Genomic DNA, 22,497 nt, shown 5'->3' with positions numbered 1-22,497 from the left:
CTGGAGATATGTAACCTGTTTACTGCATTTGTTACCAAATGATAAGGAAGAGGGAGGAGAGCGGGCGTCTGGTTCCATCAAAGGCTTGGTGATGGGTTGGAAACGGGGCTGCCTGCAGGAAAGAACAGGAAAAGCACCCCTGGGAACGTCCATTTTGCTAAGGAAGGCCCTGACGGTGGCCTTTTTCAGGGAGCAAAGCTAGAGTTCTTCAGCCGTCTGAGGATGTGTACACAAAAGACTTGGGAAGACAATAATGTCAGAAAAGGTCACCGCAGGACAAACTCTCCTAGCCGTTGCTGTTTCTCAGCACATCAGCAATTCATTTGGTCCACAAACACAGCTCCAACTTTCCAGAGCAAAGAGCCCTACAGATGGGAAAATTAATACTGAAAGAGCACTTGCTTGTGGTCTCAAGACAGGTGCCAGGGACTAGTGGCAGGACAAAGAAAGGCTCGAGAGCTCTTCCAGATAACCTGGATTTCTGAGAAGCAGCTGGGTCACCTCTGCTCTAAAACGGCTGAAAGACTGCTGGGACTCTCACCTCTTCTGCTGCACGCCACGTGACTTTGCACAAAGACTTCTCCTCCCCTCCCCTGCAAATGTGACTTCCGTGGATCGCACGGTCACTGGGCAACTGCTAGAGTCCAAGCAGAGCCTACCAGGGGGGAGACCCACAGTGTAGGGGCGGCAGAGGACTGAGCCAGAAATGATGGGGAAGTGCCTGGTGCTCAGCATGTGCTCAATAAACCCCGGGGATCAGCAACCACGCGGAGATCTGCCAGTCTCCTCCGAAAAGGAGAGGGGCTTTCGTGTTGAAAACTCCCGAAGTGAAATTTTCTGTTAACCAGGTTGTTTTTAACAGAAAGGATACTATATGCTTATGCTTTAACATTCAAAGCAATATGGAAGACATACAACGAAACATCTATCCGCTGCAGACTCCGATCCCTTACGCACTCCCTCCAGGAGGTAAGCAGTATTCCCTACAACCACCTTCTTTCTTGGGGTCTCCAGCAACAGTCTATGCATAATCAAGCAGTGATGTGTGTGGGTGGGTGTGCAGACCTACTTTTACCTCCCACTTTTCCCCACGCATGGGAACATACCACCTATGCTTTTCTGCACGTTGTCTTTTTTTTTTACCTTAAGCATATACCCTAGAGACCACCCCTTCTTAGTAAAATGACCTACTATTTTAAACAACGGCCCAGTATTCCACTCTAAGAATATGCCGTAATTAATTCAATCAGTCTCCTACCAACAATACATTTCAGCAGCTTCCAGGGTCTTGCTGTTACAGACGATGCTGACGTGAGGACACATTACATACATCTTCACAGACACTATGTGTCACTCTAAGAAAGATAGGCTTTATAAGATAAAATCTTTGAAGAATTCAGGGCCATGCGGTTAGAAATAGCAGATAGGACCAAACTGCCCTTCGAAGATGCTATACTCAGGGGAGTCTGGGTGGCTCAGTCGGTTGCATGTCCCATTCTTGATTTCCGCTCCGGTCATGATCTCAGGGTTATGGGACTGAGCCCCACATGGGGATCCACACTCCCCAGGGAGTCAGCTTGGGGATTCTCTCCCTTTCCCCCTGCCTTCCCTGCTGCTTGCCCATGCTATTTCTCTCTCTAAAATAAATAAATCTTTAAAAAAAATCATAAAGATGCTGTACTCATTTTCACTGTCACCATAATGTGATATATATGTCACTTTCCCCACCCACATTCACAAAACGTTGTTTCGTTTTTTAATTTTTAAAAAATTTTTATGTATTTGAGAGAGACAGAACAAGCAGGGAGAGGGACAAAGGGAGAGGGAGAGGGAGAAGCAGACTCCCCGCTGAACAGGGAGTCTGATGTGGGGCTAGATCCCAGCACCCCAGGATCATGACCTGAGCCAAAGGCAGACACTTAACTGACTAAGCCACCCAGGCGCCCTGTTTCTTTTTTTTTTTTAAATACAAGGGAAGAAGGGGGCCAGAGCTCCACTCTTGTCCGACTGTCTCTCTGTGCCCCGTGATATCACACATGACATTACGACTTCCCGTAAGTTCATGCACAAGCCAGAAATCACAGGTTAAAAACAGACTGCGCATCAGAACCCCTGGTGTCCTGAAGCCGGCTCACACCAACTCAAGAGAGCTGAGTGGGCACATCTCCTCCCAATTCTGGGTTCAGGGACGGCAGGTGGGTAGCTTGCATGGGAAGTATTTATACCGCAGAAATCAGCAAATGCTACCAAGCAAGGGTTTTTCCCCCTGACCCCAGGGAGACCTTGGTCAAATGTACCAGCACATCAGCACAAACTACAGTGGACATGAGCCTCTGCCATCCTTCTTTGACTATTTCTTCCCTTAGTAGGGCCACAGATTCTTGTGTCTTGGTCACAGATTCTTGGAACCTAAGACCTGGAGGAGATGTGAAGGGACATCACATCACTGTGACATCTTTTGTTTTTTTCGTTGTGTCTTGGAATACTGCCTCCCCCTGGCCCGTCTGTTTGGACATAAGCAATCTCGTCTCATTCTCTCTTCTTTATTTCTTTACCATTCTTGTGCATTCCCATCTTCTCACTGGTTAGTGCTTATTTTGGAGGATAGTCTCAGGGATAGTAATGGCACACACAGACTCTAGACGACTCGAGGCAGCCGGGGGTCAAATCCCAGCTCCGCTCTTACTGGCCGACCTTGGGCAAGGGTACAAACTACCACGCCTTAGCTTCCTCATCCATAAAACACACATGATACTGCTCGTGCTTTCCTTCTCGCTTCCTTCTAAGGACTAAATGAGTTCATGTACGTACACAGCGCCCAGCACATACTAAGGACTTAATAAATGTCAACTAATACCACTGTCTCCCAGCTCACTAATTACTTCTTTGGCTGTGTCTAATGCGTCAGTTAATCCTTTGCTGGATTTTAATTTGGATGACGGTTTTTCGTTTGAATTTGGCCACCTTTCAAATCAACCTATTCTTTTTCATCTTTCTTTACGTTTTCCTTAATATCATCTTCAGTCATTCATTATTTTAAGTATGCCATTTTATAGTCTCTTTCAGATCGTTCTATTATGTCTGGCTTGAAGCAATTCATTTCCTGGATAGCTCATATTATTTACCTGTGAACTCATCCTAGGAATTCTTTCTTTCTGTGGGAGTCCTGTTAGGTCTCCCTTTTGTTGAATATCCGTATGGGGTGATTTTGTATTTGCACTGGGAATTTCCAGGGCACTGAAGCAGCTTTTTTTTTTTTTTTTTTTTAAGATTTTATCTATTTATTTGACAGACAGAGATCACAAGTAGGCGGAGAGGCAGGCAGAGAGAGAGAGGGGGAAGCAAGCTCCCTGCTGAGCAGAGAGCCCGACACGGGACTCAATCCCGGACCCTGAGATCATGACCCGAGCCGAAGGCAGAGGCCCAACCCACTGAGCCACCCAGGCGCCCTTCAGCTTTTATGTTCATTTTTCAGCTGGAGGAGGTCTCATAATCTCATACACAATAACAATGCAGATTCCACAACTACATATGGTTTTTAATCTCTTGCTGGTGACTTTTCCACTCAAGGCAAGCTTCCTCTCTATTTTGCCAACCAGTGGAGTTTTTCTAGCCTCTCTCCATGAAGAAGTGTGATGGTTATGGCTCCCAGGGCTCAATTCTACCTTGGGCCCGAGTCTCATTTTAGACCTACTGTGGCATTAAAATTGGAACACCCCGACTCTATGGCCTTTTCCTGGGTACAAAAGCCCCACAGGCAAGTCATGGCTTCAGCCCACATAACCATTTGGCTTAATTTTCTCTCTCCGTTTCTTGCACTTGCAGACTTCCCTTTCTGATGAGCTCCCCTAGATGCAAATCTTCTATTTCGGCCCACTCTGCATTCATATCAGAAAAGACGCACGAATCAGCGCAGTCTGCCACGTTGGCAGAATGTTCAGGTCTCCAAGTCTAATAGAACAACCTACCCAGGCTTGAGTTCTGTCCACATCACAACGGCAGTTTACTCAAGGGTTAGCTTCCAAAGTCAGCACAGATACAAAAACTGAAAGGAGTCAAATTCTCCTGGACAATCGCACAGTAAGATCTCACAATGCAGACTGACAAGCCATCTCCCAACACAGGTCCAACACAGGTGGTGTTCCTTCAGCACTGGATTTGGTTTCCTAGGTTGAACACCCAAAGAAAGAGCTGGCTTGGATTTCAGAGCTGGGTTGTAGGATAATTAAAATCTATAAATAAAAGAAATACCCTTGGTGCACAAGATGCGCACACTCTAAAAAGCCATCGGAACAAAGAGTGACAGAAGGAACAGCAGATCTGTCTCTCGTTCACACTCACTCCAAGAGAGACGCCTGTTGGGTGGAATGACAGGATCACCCACGCTATTCAAAGTGTTATTTTTATCTGTACTTTGTTTTTGTTGAATAAGTATATTTGGATCTAGATAAGTCTGAAGCAGGAATCCGTGCTAGGATGGATATAGGACTTCCGCAGGTCAGAATAGTGGATAGTCCTGGGGCAGCACTAACTGTGAAGGGGCGTGAGAGAATGTTCTGGAAAGATGGAAATACTGAATGCCCTGTCTGGGTGGGGACAAGATGGGTGGTATAATAAGAATTCATCAAGGGGCCCCTGGCTGGCTCAGTTTGTAGAGCACGTGACTCTTGATCTTGGGTTTGTTAAGTCTGAGCCCCATGTTGGGTGTAGAGATTACTTAAAAATAAAAATCTTAAAAAACAAAAAAAGATTTGTGCATTTTACAGTAAGTTATACCTCCATGAACATAAAAGTTACAAGCGTACAAGAGAGAATGATGCAAAGCATCCTGCTGCCTGATCTCTGATCTACAGCTAATGCTCTCCAGAGTCAAGGCAGCCAAACGCAGGGCAGTGAGCCGACCAGGAAGACGAGGGGCCAAAGAGGCAGAAAAAGGAAGTGCCGGCGGGGGTAGAAGGTACCAAGCTTCCCCAAGCTGGTTTCCCATGAGAGCCTCCCGGCAGTTAAGGGCCCTGGCTCTCCACCCAGATTGCTTGGATGTGAATACTGTCTCTACCCCTGTTTGTGTCCTCGCCAGATTCCCATGCTGAAGCCCAAGCTCCAATGGGATGGTGTTAGGAGGTAGAGCTTTCAGGAGTGATTAGGTCCTGAAGACGGAGCCTCATGAATGGGATTTGCATCCTTGATGACAGAGTCCCCAGACAGCTCCCTCACCCTTTCTGCCACACGAGGTGACAGTGAAAAATGGCCACCTGGGAACGAGGAAGAGGGCCCCACCAGACACCGCCTCTGCCAGCTCCTTGATCTTGGTCTTGTCAGCCTCTAGAACTGTGAGAATCAATATTCTACTGTTCAGTGCCCCCCCCCCAGTCTGTTATTGTTATAACAGCCCAGATGGACTGAGACAACCCCTTGCATTTGGAGTGAACTTGGGCAAGTTACTTCTCTTCTTTGAACCTCAACTCTCTCTCTTGAAATTTAAACAAGGTAATTCAGACAAAGCTCCTGGCACGAGATCAGCTCTTCAACAGTGCTCAATAACCGTCAGCGATTATTACTGTTACTGGTCACAGGAGGCTGAGAATGTCTCCTGCCCTCCAAGGTGCTCATGGAAATTAATGATTTAACCTGATAACCTGGTAGTTTCTCTAAATACACATACGGTACAATGAAAGCACATGGATTCTAATTTCAACGGAAGCAGCAGGTTATTTCTACTGCACTGAAATCCATGTCCTGGCCTGATATTACCATCCACTTTCATTTTTCTTCACAGGGAAATGGTGAAGAACACAGGCTCTGAAGCAGACGGCCATGGTCAAATCCACCGTTACTTACCAACTTGGTAACCTTGAACGAATAACTCAAACTCCAGGCCGCAGTTTCTTCTCCTGTAAAACAGAGGTATAGCAAGGGTTAAGCAAATAACAACAGACCTGAGCACAAGGTAAGCCCCCAGGAAATGCTAGCCACTACGAGTCTTCCCATACCAGAGAGAAGGTCTGGGAATAACAACCCAAATTCCATTTCTTCAGACCATTAAGGTTTACAGAGTATGTTTTTCAAACATCTTTCTCATTTAACAGTCAAAGTAGTTTTATGTATTACAAATAAAGAAGTAGAGATTCAAAAAAAAAAAAAATGGAGATTCAGAGAAGTTAAGTAACTTGCTCATGGTTGCACAGCCGAGTAAAGAGCAAAGACCCAAACCAAAATGCTATGACTGACGGTGTGGCTGGACTGTGGGTCCTGGGGACCGAGGGTGGGGCCAGGCTGTCCTTCCAAATTCAGAACTCTAAGATAAAGGACGCTAGAACTCTGAGCTACAACAGCATACCTTGGTCCCAGCCCAACTTGAGTTTGATCTGGTCTGAATCATTCTATCCCTGAATCACTTCCTGTTTTAGGTTTCTTCTTGGCTGAGAAAGGAAAACAAATATGTACAGCACCCCTTCCTTGTCACCCTCAACATCTCTCACAGCAGCAGAAACTTATGAATCAAAGGGCGTTTTCATAAAAACACAGTTAACCAACGTCCCATGGAGCACAGTCAGCAGCACGAGCGTGAAGATGGGAGCAACGTCCATGGCGTCCAGATGTTCTTATTATCGTGTGGAAGAGAACCAGAATGCTTCTTTTTGGCCTTTATTTTGATTACATCTTTAGCTGCCTTAATGTGTTCTCTGTGCTTTCCACTGGGTACTGAACCACAGGAAACCACTCCACTGGCCGCGCTTTATTCACAAAAGGTTTGGGGGCAGAGCCTGATTGTGGTAGGAGGACACTGCGGGCTGACCGTGTCAACCCCTTGTGCCCCCCCGCTCCCCATCTCTCCTCTGGTTTCCCTGCACGGGTTTTCTTACTGTTTTTCCAGTTCTGTGAGAATGGTTTAAAATTCCATTTAAAAAAAAATTTTTTTTTTTTTTTAAGTAGTCTCTATACCCAATGTGTGGCTCGAACTCACAACCCTGAGATCAAGAGTCACAAACGCTATCGACTGAGCCAGCCAGATGCCCCTAAAATTCCCTTTTAAATCATGATCACAGAACTGCTTGGTGTCCAAAGAAAGGGGATTTCAGAACCATCTACGCATACTTACAAGCTCTATCCTTGAGTGTGTGCAACACAGGCCCCATGCCCTGTAGGGAAGTTTGTGCATACCACACACACACACACACACACACACACACACACATGCACACACCACAACTACAGCTCTCTGGACCCCTCTCCCAATGTCTTCCAAGAACATAAAAATTTTTTTTTTCTTTCTTTCAAATGTTTTAACCGGATTTACAAAGTACAGAATGGAAGCAAGTTGTTTTCTTGGGGAAATTGTTAGGGCCTTGGGAAAAAGGACCTTGAAAGCAGAAAAAGGGCACTAACTTTCAGAAAACCCTTTCTTATTGTTTGTTTGAAGAAGACAAAGAGTAAGCTGGCCATAGCATCACCTAGAGATAAACCCAGGAGACAGCAAGCAGCTCCCTCAGAAGGAAAGTGTCAAGGGTGACTTGTTTTCACTTCCATGAGAGGGATTATGGCTCTTAGAAACCAGATCTGATCTTGTCTCCTCTTTAGACTCACATATGGGCTCCAGCCCGTTCTCAGTCTCTCAGAGCTGTGTGACTTTGGGTAAGGCAGTGAACCTTTCTGAGCTCCCATAGCATCTGCTGTAAAGTGAGAACTCTCGTTCTTTCAAGAACTATCTACGGAGCCCCTATGATGTGCCAAGCATGTGGCTGTGGAGATAGTTCCAGGAGTTAAACCACCTCAGCCAGCCAGGAGCTCTCGTGGATTAGTGGACCACTGACGGGCAGGCAATCAATTATAACAGAGTATGAAAAAGTATACAACAGTGATGAGTATGGTGTTAGGCAATCACAGAAATGGGTATTTAATTAACTCAGCAAGGGATGGCAAGTGGGGAATATGAGAAAGGTTTCTCCAAGGAGGTGGTATCTAAGCTGAAAACAAAAAGACAAGTTAGAATTTGCCCAGCCCAGGCAGGAGGGAATCCAAGCAGAATCGACAGCACATGCAAAGGCCTGCAGGCTAATTTGCTTGTTCACGTGGTCAAGCACAGGCAGTGGGAAGAGAGATGTAGGATATCAGACCTGGATATGTAAGCAGGTGGGCTTGCCAGGGTATCCTGCCTGGACCAGGTGGCCTCCTGAGGTTCCTTTGGCCCTAAGGGCTGTTTCTATGGTCTGAGAGCCCGGGTCCTCCGCCTGCCCTGACAGCCCTTTAATCGGCATTCAGAAGCCCCTGGGCATCAGGGAAGTCCCAACCATCCATCCCACGTGGGCCCTCCTCCTTCCTCTTTCTCCCCCCTCCACCCCCCCCCCCCCCCGGAGTGGCTGGGCAGAGTGACTCAAAGAGAGAGCTGTCTCTTCTCCTTGTCTTTTGTTTCTAAAAAAAACCATGCAGAGTTCACACAGACAGTCTGCATTCCCACCGACCCCCTCTCCCACCCAGCCCCTAGCCTAGTTGAAGAAATGCTGGGACTCCCTGCATCCTACTCTGCCTCCTCCAGGACACTGGAAGCTATCTGAGGGCTGGCACTGAGTTTGGTCGTCCTATTGTGCCCAGCACCTGGGAATTCTGCCTGACACATAACGGGTCCTCGAAGATGCCTACAGAACTGAATGGATTTCCTCTCTCTGCAAACGAGCCCACATCCAGATGCCCCCCACTGTCCATCCCCCACCCCCAGCAGCTCTAAGCCCAGGGCGGGAGACCTCAAAGGCTCCCTCAATGTTTCTCCCCCATTACTCTACAGACGACGCCAGGGTCCCAGGGTCACCCCACCTGGACAATGACGATCCCCTGGTGACAAAGCGAAGAACCCCAGGCCCAAAGGAGTGATTGAGTTGCCCTAGTTCTCTTGGCTTTCAAAAGGACACAACATTCTTAACTGGAAGGCCCTACCAGAAAATCGGTTTATTTTCAGGGAAAATGCTTAACATTGATGGAACTAATGGAAGCTTTTGTTGTTTCTCTCCACCAGTTATCACACGACTCCCGGGGGTTTCTGAGCAGGACGAAAAGTTCCCACTGAAGCAAATCAATCTGTGAAGATGACCATGAATCTTTTTAGGGACTGGATATGTTTCCGATTATGGATCATTTTTTAGGTTAACTCTCTGTGATGTGATCTCAGGCTCTAACCATTTTTAGAGAAAAGTTGAACTCCCCACACCACTTAATTCCTTCGTGTTTTTTTTTAATGTTTTGATGTTAAACAACTGGACTATGACATCAAAGACGATGTTTAAAGAAGCCATTTGGACCTATAATCCCTCCACCAGAAGAATTCCTCATAATTCTCTGTGTCCTCTTAAACTCTTTATTCACAGACCTGTACTCTGTGCCTATGTATGTATTTCATTAAAAGGAATTACCTCTAGCATAGAAGTCCCCCTTTGGCTTTTTTAAGTAAAAAATTAACTTGCCTAAGGTTTTTTGTTTGTTTGTGTTTTTTAAGTAAAAACAAAAATCAAAAAACAACACCACCTTAGGCAAATCACTGGCATGATCAACACACCAAAGCACAACCCAGTGACAGATTAAGCACCGCAGGCCATCCTGGATCTGAGACATTTCAGGCCACGTTTTCTGGCCTGCATCATTCAGCCATTATCCTGACACTTCCCACATCCCAGTTCGTAGGAAACCAAGGAAAACAGGTGTTTTTCTTATTCCACCTGGTGTAGCAAGCAACTCGCAAAGTTTGCAATGACGGCTGGCTGCTGAAGAGTTTAAGTCAATATTTCCCTCTCAGTGAAAAAACATCTCCAAGAGCCCAGCACAGACGTCCTCATCCCTGGCTTAGCCAGAGCTCACGGGAGGGGGAAGAAAGTTATTTTTTAAAAATCCTGCCCCTGGGTCCCAACCCTGTCCACTCCAACTCTCTCTAGGGATGACACCCCAGCACCACGGTGACTCTCAGCCTCCCCAGGCGACTCACCGAACAAGCAGGACCAGCTAGAATAACTCATTAGCCGAAGGAAACCCAAGGGAAATCTTATCTGGAAGTGAAGCACTCCTCGTAATTAAATAAAATACAGACGTAAAAGTACCTAACGGTGCCTTGACCCAGAGGATACCTAATAAATGTTAATTAAGCACACAAAAATAACTGAAATAATGACTCTTTCTCCTGAGTGAATTCATCTTGTAATTCGATTGGCTTGTTTATCACTTGCTGTTTTTTTTCTTCTTAGCCATGATTCATTCTATCCCTGGTAATAAAATCATAAACTTATACCCATAATCCTGTTCAATTATAAGAGCTCTGTAATATTTCCAACAACCCTTAATCACTTATTTAATAAAACTTTCCCTCAGAACAGTGGCTAATCTCTACCAAACGCTCTGCTAATGTTAGCTATTTATAAGAACTATTATTATTCAGAATTCCTGATAAATCTTCCAAAGCACGTTGAAACTCCTCTTACAGTCTTCGAAGGACTTGACGATAACATAAAAAAAATATTAGGGCGACATTTTACAAACTTAGGAAAACAGACGTCAAAGCAAATCAGTGCTTTTTGTAATTTTGTCAAGAAAAAGTCTGTGATCAATGCACAGGTACCTGGTTGATCAACCCAGAGAAAGTAGCCCAGAGAAAGCTATGCGCTAATGCTCAGCAGTTTCCATAGTTACTCGGAAATGCTAACACTGGTGAGTTACAAACGGTCTCTCGATCCCCTCCCCCGCCTCCTGAGAGAGGAAGGTAAGATTCTCCCACAGGTTCACATTACCCCTCAGTTCTGAGAAACCACAGGTCTTTTCTAAAAAAGAGATCTACGAGAGGGAGAAGCAGGCTCTCTGCTGAGCACAGAGCCCCATGTGGCGCCTGATCTGCTTGTGCTCTCTTGTTCTTTGTCAAGTAAATAGAAAAAAAATCTTTAAAAAATTTTTTTAAAAATAATAAAAAAGAAATTTAATTGCTTAATCCAAACCACAAGCTTTTATTATGAAAATTTCCAAACATCTGGCTTGCCCAGCTCGGCTGGGATGCCAGTCCTCATCTGCCATACGTTGTGCCAAGAGCAGGAGACATCAATAGCTGTGCCCGGGGATTCGCTGTACCCAGGCCAGGATTCACACAATTCAGGAGTCCCTCCTATTGCTTGTACCTGAGCTCACTGTATTTGGCCCTCCCTGAGCCTTCCACCTCCAGACGTCTGCTGTGTCAAGTTTTAAACCAGCTGGACTTAAAACATACATCCCAAAAGAATCATGACGGGCACTGCTTTATATGCATGTTATACGCCAGTAACAAGTACTGTGGTCTGAATGTGGGTTTCCCCCCCAAATTCACACACTAGAATCCTAACATCCCATGTGACAGCATGAGAAGGTGGGGCCTTGGAGCACCTGGGTGGCTCAGTCACTAAGCGTCTGCCTTTGGCTCAGGTCATGATGCCAGAGTCCTGGGATTGAGCCCTGCATCGGGCTCCCTGCTTGGTGTGAAGTCTGCTTCTCCTCCGTCAAATAAATTAATTAAATCTTAAAGAAAAAAATAAAAGAGGAAGATGGGGCCTTGGGATGCCTCAGTGGCTCAGTCAGTTAAGTATCTGCCTTCAGCTCAGGTCATGATCCTGGGGTCCTAAGACTGAACCCCACCTCAGGCTCCCTGCTCAGCTGGGAGTCTGCTTCTTCCTCTCCTTCTGCCCCTCCCCCTGCTTGTGGGCGCTAACTCTTTTGCTCTGGCTCTTTCTCTCTCAAATAAATAATAAAATCTTAAAAAAAGGGGGGGGGAGGTGAGGCCTTTGGGAAATGGTTAGGTCACAAAGGGCAAACCCTCAAGGATGGGGCAAGTGGCCTTATATGAAAGAGGCCCCAGAGACCTCCCTCACCCCACCTGATGATCCATGAGAAGTCTGTGGCCCAGAAGTGGGCCCTCACCTGACTGTCATAGGTCAGGCAGCTTCACAGGGGCAAGAGAGATGGAGAGGATGACAGAGATGCCTTCCTCCAAGCCCTCACCCTCGGGGGAAGTGTGCACCCTGGCTCCTGCAACACCACGTGACGTGCTCCGACAGAGGCAGCCACGGGGTGACAAAGCACACAAGGACCAGGTCATAGAGGCAGCACCAGACACCTGGCCTGAACAAGAACCAGAAACACAGAGGTGACATTCGGGGACAACAGTGTTAGGGAAGTACTGCCGTTCACATCGATCATTCCCTCAACTCTACCATCGGAACCTGAGACGCCATCCTACGCCACGTTTCTAAACCACCCAACGTTTGGCTCCTTTGGTGAGATCATAAGCACCTTGAAGGTGGCAGGCCCTTGGGTTGGGAGCAGAAGTACTAATTCGGTTTCTCTACTCTTCAGTGTATATAGTACCTCAGAGAGTTAGCCATTCCTATTTCCTGAACATTAAGGCGTCCGTAACTCACGTTCTCTGTTACTACTCCGGCTGGTCAAGCACTGAATTACTTGTGTGAGTTGGTGGCGGGAAGGCCTCATGCAAATTCCAATTTATCTTGGCTGATTTGTTTCTGTTGTTGGAAAAACTGCCATGTCTGGAGCCCCTACTGCCACAGAGGATCCCCAGAGAACACACTCCCGGACTCACAATAGTGGGCGCCACCTCCTGCCTGACCTTTCCAGAACGATAAAGCATCAGAGATGCAGCCTGGAAATAAAAGCATTTGGAGAAGCCGTCCACTATGCTGGAGTTTCTAAAGTATTACTTGATCCATTCAGAATAACCCCTTTCCTATTAGCCAGGCTCTCCCTGGCTCTGCCAACCCGTATCATTATGACCACTTGCCAAGTAGGCAGTCCAGAAAGGCAGCTAACATACTGGGGAGAGATGCCCCTTGAAACACACTCCCAGGTGCTTAATTTCCTAATTATAACTAGCACTAATTGGTTATGGAAATCTTACATGACAACAGGACCCACTATCTTCAGCGGTACTGTTTTTATTTGCAAAACCAGACATATGCCTTACCCCAAGAATGTACTTCAGATATTGAGGATTATAGAAGGTTCTGAACACATGACACACACACGTACACGAAGTTACATATACATCGACTTTCTACAATCCTTATGCCACGGAACATACAAAAGTCTCCTAACTTCCAATGCACCTTCCCTACCCAGATGTGAACCCTACACTTAGTTTGGGATTCTTCTGACAGAGTGTAACAGATTCTAGGGTCCACCCCAAGTTTACAAAAATTCTCCGGCTTTGCCGGGTGGGGAAGGGAGGTTGCCTGGGTGGCTCCATTGGTTAAACGTCCAACTCCTGATCTTGGCTCAGGTCTTGCTCTCAGGGTTGTTGAGTTCAAGCCCTGTGCTGGGTGCCACACCCAGTGTGGAGCCTACCTTACAAATAAATAAATGAATACAAATTCTCTAGCTTGGGTTATCACTACCCCCCAAAGGTAGCTTCATTTCACCTATTTAGTCACACTAGCATCTGAAGGAATAAAGGCTTCACACACTGTCCCCCTGAAGTTGTCATCTTCTCTCTTGAAAGGCCACGAAATGCCACAGGCGCACACAATCCCCCCAGCCCCAGGCCTGGGATCTGGGGACACATGGCTGTTACACCAGGCAGTTCTCTGTCAAAGACAACAGCCAGCGATGGGACCTATTAATTACCATTTCCCTTTGCATCCCTTCTCCTGGAGCTATGGCCCATTTTCAGGATTACATTCTGCAAACAGGAGAGAAGACAAACATGGTTTCCATACTTTCCCTCATCACAATCTCCCTGCTTACGGTGCACCCACAACCCCCATTTTCCCATGATCTATCCCTCACGTATTTAACAATGTTCTTAACGAAGCTGTAGTACTTGCAACCCTGCATCCAAGTGGTGAATTTGGACAAATCTTTAATCTTAAGAAATCTCCAATATTTTAGGGGAAGGGAAGAGACAACACAGGATGCTTAAGACATTAGTAAATATTCAAAATAAATATTTTGGAGCCTTAACAAATCATCTCTTTGATAACCTTAATCATCACTGTATATAGGATCATAAGCAGTCGTGGTTCTTTGTCCAGAAGTGCCGTTCCGCACGGCATTAGTTTAAGAGACGGAGGTGAAGGGGAGGAGGAGCAGGAGGAAGGAAAGGAACGTACCAAACGGCCACAGCCACCGGACTCCACAGCATCTCGGTTAAACCTGCGCCTTGCAGGGAGCTCTGGTCCTTATCAGAGGAGAGAAGGGAGGAGCCGCTGGCCCACAGCGGAGCAAGAGAAAGGCCACGTGCCTGAAATGCAGGTTGTCAACCACCTGCTCTGTGTCATGATGGTTTGCCTTTAAAGATGTATCAATGTTTACTCGAAAAAGTGACCCTGATAAAGGCGTATCCCGTCTACTTCCCTGGCTCTAGAGGTGCAGGGACGTGAAGACTGGAAGGACAGGAGCCCCCTGGGCTCAGACAGCAGGATCTGAGCACACCAGCCACCAGGCTTTTCCACAGCTCCCCACCCAGCGACGGCCACTTGGCCTCCTCCCATTTCCAACTCCTTCCCCTGCTTAACTGCTTCCCAGGTGCCGGCTCTGGGTCCCGGCTACCATTCCGGCTACCATTCCGAGGGCCTCCACTCCAGATGGGGGCCCCTGCTGGGTATGCCTCAGCCCTGAATCCCTGACTGATGCCATCCCTCAGTCGGCTAGCTCACTCCTGAGCTTTCAGTGACCCTCCGCCAAACTCCGTGTGTCCTGGACCTGGGCACAGCAGTGACATCTACATGGAAATGGTGTCGTGAACAGAGGGACCGACCCATCCCAGTTTGTCAGGGAATCTTCCAGCTTTAGCAAGGCAAGTCCCAAGTCCCAGGAAACCCCTCCGTGGCAAGTAAAACAGGATGGCTGGTCCCTCTGGTACCAGAGGGTATCACAGGGTCAGAGAGCCTCCTCACGCTTTCCTCCCCCTAAGCATGCTCAGCTGTGCAGGCTGGGCCCGGAGCCCTCTCTCTCCCATGCAGAAAGTCCAACAGAACTTTCTTCAGGGAAGCTGGTGCTCTCTATCTGCACTGTCGGGTACGGCGGCACCAGCCACACGCGGCTATTGAGAACCTGCACTCCGGCCGATGTACCCGAGGCACTGAGTTTTTCCACGTTCATTCATTTTAATTAGTTTAAACTTAAAGAACCCCATGTGGCTAGTGGCTACTGTTTCCAGCTCAGCTCCAGTCTTATGTACGTGGACCTGGAGCTTTGGAGTCGGACAGGCCGCGGCCCCAATCCTGACTCCCTCATTTACAAATGTGCCACAAGGTCTTGGGAAAACGTGTTTCTTCATCTGTAATCCTTACAAATTTACTAGGGAAAGGTGTTCAGAAGTGGCTGGCCACTGAACTTCAAATTTCTTTAGAAGCAGCTAAACCAAATCTGGGGGTGGGCGGGGAGGCACCTGTGTGGCTCAGGTTGCAATCTCAGGCCTGGCTTCCTGCTCAGTGGGGAGTCTGCTTTGCCCTCTGCCCCTCCCCCTCCGCCGCCCCAGTGTGTGCTCACACTCTCTGTGTCAAATAAATAAATAAATAAATAAAATCTTTTTAAAAAATACAACAGATCTAGGTAAAAATGCTAAAAAGAATTTGATTTTGAGTCCCAAAATTGAAGAAATGGGATCACTTCAACCAGATCTTCAAAATACACGGCTTTAAATTTGGATTCTAAACTGCCACCACAGTCCCATTAGCCTCACCGTGACTTGATTTCTGTCCTGGGCCTGTGGACGGCTGTCACTGGGTCCCATCTGGAGGTGTACTGGGGCAGTGGGCACCAGGTAACTGGGAGACACTGTGCCAGGTCACCTAGCATGGCCCGTACAGGGATCCAGCCAGGTTGCAAAGCAGGGAGGAAGCAGGCAGAAGACACAGGCTCTCCCAGACCTCTGTTCCCGGGAGGGGACAGAGAGGGGTGACCTGGAGCAGAGTGTTCAGGGGACCACCCTAGAGCTGGTCCTTCCCAGCACAGAGTCCCCTGCACACCCATCCCTGCTCCCTCCGCAGGGACCCACCTGTTGCCTCCTGAGGGAGCTCCCTGTGGCAGATCCTCTCTGGAACCGGTCCAGGGCAGGAACTGGAGGAGGGTCCCCAGAGGGGCAAGATGCAAATCACCATCACCCCAGGAGCTTTTCAAAAACAGTGTTCCACAGGACTGGGAATTGATGTTTGCAAAAAGCTCTCAGGTGACCGCCACACAGCTGGGGACTGGGTAGTTTTCATCTGAATGCTTAGGAAGAGGATTCTCCAAAGCAGCCAAGATGAGAAGGGTGACCAGCCAGCCGAGAGAAGTGCTATCACTGGCTGCCAGAAGAAGTCTCCTTCTTAAGGATTTCTTCCCTTGGCTGCAGGTGCAGCAGTGAGAAGGCTGGAGGGTTCTAAAGTTAGGGCCCAAGCTGTCCCCCTCCTTCCCACCTTCTGGTTCTCCAGAACCAACCCATCCAAGAACAAACCTGCCTAACGTCTCATATGTAGCATTACTGGGGCCATGGTGGGGGGTGTCCTCCTTGCCCACGAGACCCTGAGCCCCCCAAGGCAGAAGCCCAAGTCCTGTACCTCTCTGGTCCTGGCGTCCCCCAGGGCTGGGGCTAGCACTAAGGAAGCCCGCAATAAAGGCTATTATTGTGGTTCTTACCCTCATTTCATTGAAAAGGAAACCAGCTCCTAGAGAAGGTATGACTCACCCCGGGCCCCGTGACGCTGGAGGCAGGGCCGGGACAGGAACTCTGGGCTCCTGGCTTCTTTCTCTTCCTGATACCCCAGGTTGCACCCACCCCTCCCTCACCCTCCCTGCACACACACCAGTTTTTCTCCCTCTTTCGGCCAACACGCAGGCGCAGCCACTTAAGATAAATTCTCATTTAGTATTCTAGCGCTTTAAGTCATAGGACTCCAAACAGTGTGGGGGTTCTTTTAGGAACCCCCTGTGCACATTATACATGCGGCCAGTGTGGGTAAGCTTTGGACTCTGACCCACCTAGGGACCCACTTGGTAGCTGGGCGGTCTCCGGCTTCTTAACCTCTCTGGGCCCAGCCTCCTCCTCGGCTATTAAGCGGGAATGACAGTGTTCACCACGGCAGATCGCGGAGAGGATGATTAGCTGAGATCAAAGGGACCAGATGGGGCCCGCAGGAAGCACCGCCAGGTGGCAGGGACCGATCAGATGGCAGGTGTACACCCGTCTCACCGGCTCTCTGCTCCGGATTCTGGCCAAGAAGAGCTTCCTCAGGGTACACCCTCCTGCCTTATTTACCAACCCTTCTCGTCCCACAGGCCACCGTGGGCCAGCGGACCCACCCCACAGCCCCTCTCCCGACCCCTCCTCTTGGGTGCCTGGACCACCCTGGGGGACCAGATGACTGCTAAGGCGGCCGACAGCGCGAGAGTCATCCCTACCCCGCCCGCCAGAGCCCCCAGAAAAAAGCGAGAAGTTGCCCTTCTCTGGTCCTTCTTCCAGACTTCCTTGATTAAAATCAAATATTTGCACAGTCTCCCAGGTCTATAAACCTGAATTGCTCACAGGAAAAAAAAAAAAAAAGGTGCAAAGAGAGTAGCGTGGGCAGAGGTGGCCAAGCAGAACCTCAGAGGAAGGGGCCGTGGGTCTTGAACGACCGCACAAGGCCAGCCGAGAGCACCGGTGGACGGGGACTGCCGCCCTCTCCAGAGTCACCTTCCCTGCTTTTCTCCATCGACAGCCGACAGCCGCAAAAATCAATGGCTTTCCCTCTGTGAAAGGCCCCGCTGAAAATCGCCAGAGGGTGGGAGTGTGCACCGGGGCTGGGGGGAGGGATGGAGGTGAGGAACGTTCTACTCCAGCCCCACCCTGAAAGCTCTCGCGGGAGCAGGAAGCCTGCGCCGCCGCTTCACGCCAGCATGGCGGGATCAGTGGTGAAAGAAGGAAATACTTGGAAGGGGGTGGGAAGTGGTTGCTGTGCAGAGCCCTCAGTCTCAGGGCCCCTCTGCCCCCGGCACCCCCAGACCTCCCCCAAGACCCAGCAAGGAAAGGATGTCCAACAGGCACTGTGGAAGCTTCCAGAAATTACTCTGGTAGGTTAGGCAGTGTGACCATCAAACCCGGACACAGGGGAAGGGCACAAAGCACACACACAAAATGTGGGGGTGATCAGAAGAGGGACAAGGCTGTAAGAAGTTTGCTGGAGGGAGACAGATGGACAGACGGAGGGGAGGGGACAGGTTCGTACGGCAGTGGCAAGACTCACCGTACCTCCCTCTCTCTAGGCCACTCACTCCATCCAGGTTCACATCGCTTCAACAGAAACCTCCCTAAGCAGGCAAAAGCAAAGTCAGTGCTGAGCTCCCTGCAGAGCCGTCTTTGCCTGCCCAGCCTCCGTGTTCCTTCTGGTGATGGCACCCAGTTTTCCAATGAGGCATTCCCTAGTGCTCCCCTGCACATACTCCAGGGGCCAGGATGTTAGCTAGGAGAGTGCAATCAAAGCACAGAATCTTCTAGAACCCATGGCTGGCTGCAGAACAGGCATATGACCCTAAATGGCCGTAAGACTCCTCTTGAGGTTCGAGAACGGGCACTGGACCCTAAGTGGCTAGTAAGAGACTCCTCTAGCGGTCGGCCTCCAGACACTGCAAGAGGAGGCCTTGTTTCCCCCATGGCGTGGTGAACATGAGAAGACATAAGTCTGAGTCCACGCTGCTGGCAGGCTCCCGCCATCTGGAGAGGAGAGACTGCCTGAGAAACGAGGAGGAAGGAAAGCAGGGCTGAGAGACAGAGACAAAATCCGGCCCCTGCATCAGCCAGGCCGGTTTAGCTGCATGACACAAGAAATTATCTTCTTTAAACCTAAGGTAGCCTGAGTTTGGTTTCTGTCGCTTGCAACCCAGAGCAATGACAGACAGTCCTCAGTGGGTTTATAGGAAGCTGCCTGTTGCTGCCTGGCCCCGCTTCCTGCCCTGGTTGCCATTTCAGGCCTGATGCAGTGGCTTGTTGATGGCACGGGGAGGGCGGTGGGGGTGGGGGGAGGGCTGGCTCCAGACCCTAGGCCATCCGCTTGGCCATGGCGCACAAAGCATCCCTCTCTCACTGTGGACCCCAGACCCCGGACTCTCGTCCCTCCCTGCATCTCCCAGGCTGCCTTTCCTAATGTGCACATCCTTCGCAGGCTACAGACTATGATGCAGGTTCCTTTCACACCCCGCACACCACCTGGAGGGAAGATCTGTGACGCCCTCCGTGGAACTCCACCGCACCCCCCCACCCCACCCCCACCCCGACTTCATCCAGGGGCATTCCCACACTCCGCCCAATAGCAAGTCTTCTGATCAGCAGCTGACACCATAAGCTCTTGGAGGACAAGGTCGACCCCTCAGGCTCTGTAACCTACAAGCCCTCCCTGGAGGTCAAAGCCCCCACTCTCCACAGGGAGGGAGGAGGTGTTGGAAGCATCTTGTAAACAGAGCCTCTACCCTCCCAGGTTACCCAGACCTTCCCCAAAGCTTTCCAACACCCACCTAAGAGGAAGACTCTCTGAGATCAATGAGCCTTTGTCATGGAAATTAAAGGAGTCTGTTTCCACTGGAACCACCACCAGCTGGGTACATTTCATCCAAAGCCACAGGAAAAACCTCTGGCTAAAACATCCGTTGACACTAAACATCATTTGACAGCATTTCTGAGACCAATGTGCGGAGCTCATGTCAAAATAGCTTGGAGAGATCTTCTGAAGCAGCCTTCCCACTTTACAGAAGTGGAACCTGGCAATCTGAGAAGTGAGATGACCCCCCACACACCCCCCACCCTCCCACCCCCCCCCCCCCGCCCCAGGGTCACACAGTCAGGAGGCTGAGGAGTTTGGGCAAACACTGGGCTCTAGACTCCACCCCTCCCCACCCTGCCCATCGACCAACATTATAGATAACGTCCCCTCCATTTTATTTTATTGTGACACTAATTAGTATATGCTCACTTAAAATGATCTAAGCCACATGTATCTTCTGCTCTTTGTATGGTACCTCATCTGGAAAATGGGGTCTTGGCAACTGGGGCCTTCTAGGCTTACTTAGACTTAGTGGGTTTCTCACCCTCTCCGCTACCCCTAACACTAGCAACACAGATGGGAACAGCGGCAGCGGCTCTTTGTGAAAATACCTACCCTCTCCTCGACCCAGCAAGCTGTCTGAGGACATTCCTTCACGGCTCGGGGTTGTGTTGGGTATGCCTCATTAATCTCTACAGAAAAAGCATCTTGCAAAGTCATAGTGATTTCAGGAACAGCCCAGAAGGTGAATTTCTGGCTGATCCTTTTGCTTGCTGTGTGGCCTTGGACAAGTCACTTAGCCTCTCTGAGCCTCCGTTTCTTCATTTTCAAAAATGGCAAGAATACCCCCACTGAATGGGGTTTGAGCCCTTTGAGCGCCTCGAAGGCTCGGACAATCTACTGACCTAGGTTATCATCCTAAATTTTCTGAGTCTTTCCCCTCCTGCCACCCATCAACGCCTCAACCGCTCAGGCCAGCTGACACCATCCCACCCACACCCTATCCCTAGGACACAGGGTCAGAGCCTAGCTGGCTGGCTTCCTGCCTAGGCGCCAACCTTCCCTTGGCCCGGTCAGCTCCAGGGTCCAGCTCTACAGCTGGTCATCTAGGTATGGGCCTAGATGCCCGGGCAGAGTTTCTCCTCAAACTGAGTATCTCTAATGAGCCACATAAAATTACTCACTTTCTTCCTCATGGGATCCAATGGCATTGAAAGCCAGTCACCAAAGTCTACATTACCCTTCTGCACATGCAGCAATACAGAGAATAAAATAGAGGACTACTTGCCAGATTCCTTTACTGATCTCAATCCACGATGAAGCTGATGCTCTGTTTACTGCTGCCACCGAGGAACAGAGAGGGACCTCCCTACCCACCGAGACCAGACTGGATAATCTTGCTTTATGCCTGGATCTCACCCCACATCACGGCCCCCACGGCAGGGCCAGGGCCCCTCACCACCGCACCCCTGGTAAGCAGTCCTCTATCTACAGGCTGAACCTCTGGGTCTGCTCCCAACCCCCAACCCCACCCAGTGGAGTCTAGACTTGCTCAGACGAAGGGGAAAGCAGAACTTATAAGCAGAAGCTGGAACTGGGGGGTGGTATGCTAATGCCAGAGCAGACCAGCTTCGGGTAAAGAAGAAAAACATGGCGACTTAAGGCCGCTCATGGCGGGAACTTTCTGTCTCAATACTTAGAGTGAAAGTACCATATCAGGTCTCACCCAATGCCAAAACCCCAGATTTTGGCAAATGCTCAAGACAAACCCGGTGATAAGACAATGTAGGAAGGATCAAACATCACAGATCAAGAACCCCAACAGACTATTTATTTATCGAGCTGTAGGGCTTACACTGAAGGCAGAGAGGAAAAAGGATACAGAGAAGCTGCTGGAACTTACTTCTTCAAAGCCCAGGAAAGAGAGCGGCTTTTCTTCTCTTGTCTACCTCCTGCTACAGCCAATTACTTGCAGCAGAAACAGTCCCTTGGAAATGCTCTGTGGGTGTGTGCGTATGAACACGCATGTGCCCATGCATGCACGGGCATGTACACACGCCTGTGCTCAGCCCCTTTTGCAACCCACCATCTTTTGAGAATTAAAAGTCAGTTAGAGGGGGTCCTCCTAGATGGCTAGTGGGAATTAAAAACGTTGTAGCCACTTTGGAAAACAGTGCGGCAGGTCCTCCAAAAGCTCAACATCAAACTCCATACAACCCAGCAAATTCTACCCCTATGTATCCGCGCAGGAGAAATGAAAACCTACGTTAATCTAAAGACTCACACGCGAATACTTACAGCGGCGTTATCCGTGAGCCCCAAACCGAAAACCACCCAAATGTCTACCCACCGTGGAGCAGAGAGATGAATCGCGTGGAGAGAGAGACCACGCGGAGCGTCTGCACAATGGATCATCCTCCCACCATAGAAAGGAATGAAGCACTCATGCGTAGGACAACGCAGAGGAAACTCGAGAACATTACACACTGTACAAACGCCAGACCCAGAAACCACATAGTACGTTATGTCACGTCTACGAAGCACCCCAATGGCAAGTTTATAGACGAAATTAGGGAGACGAAAAGTAGATTCGTGGTTACCTGGGGCTGAGGTCGGGGAGTAACTGTAAAGGGACATGGAGCATCTTACTGGGTAATGAAAACATCCTAAAACTTTATTACGGTCATGGCTGCACCAGTGGGTAAAGTGACTAAAAACTACTGAACCGTATACGTGAAATGGGTCGATTCTATGACACGTGAGTGAGTGAGTGAGTGAACTACAGTGAGTCAGTTTTCTGCTGCTGCTGCTGCTGCTACCGGCACCCCAAATGTAGCTGCTTACGGCAACACAACTTTATTATCTTAGAATCCCGGAGGTCAGAAATCCAGACGGGGCTCCACTGGGGTGTCAGCAGGCGCCCACTGCCTCCAGAGGCTCTCTGGAGGGGAGAACACGTCCTCTGATCCCTGGTGGCTGCCGTATCCCCGGGCCT

At 49.2% G+C, this 22,497-nt stretch overlaps 1 protein-coding gene across 4 annotated transcripts in view; it reads right to left on the bottom strand.

Annotated features, from left to right (window-relative positions):
• Positions 1–22,497, bottom strand: part of CYRIB (CYFIP related Rac1 interactor B) — a 141,934-nt gene that overhangs the window by 96,432 nt on the left and 23,005 nt on the right. For all 4 annotated transcript variants that reach the window (XM_045977991.1, XM_045978030.1, XM_045978038.1 and 1 more), the window contains one exon: positions 5,839–5,891. The gene's annotated coding sequence lies outside the window, so the exon portion shown is untranslated. Of the gene's footprint in view, positions 1–5,838; positions 5,892–22,497 lie in introns of those variants that run through there.

The sequence above is a fragment of the Meles meles genome, chromosome 1, assembly GCF_922984935.1.
Source record: "Meles meles chromosome 1, mMelMel3.1 paternal haplotype, whole genome shotgun sequence".
NCBI lineage: Eukaryota > Metazoa > Chordata > Mammalia > Carnivora > Mustelidae > Meles > Meles meles.
The sequence above is the reverse complement of the archived record's forward strand: the minus strand, read 5'-3'. Positions and strand labels throughout refer to the sequence as shown.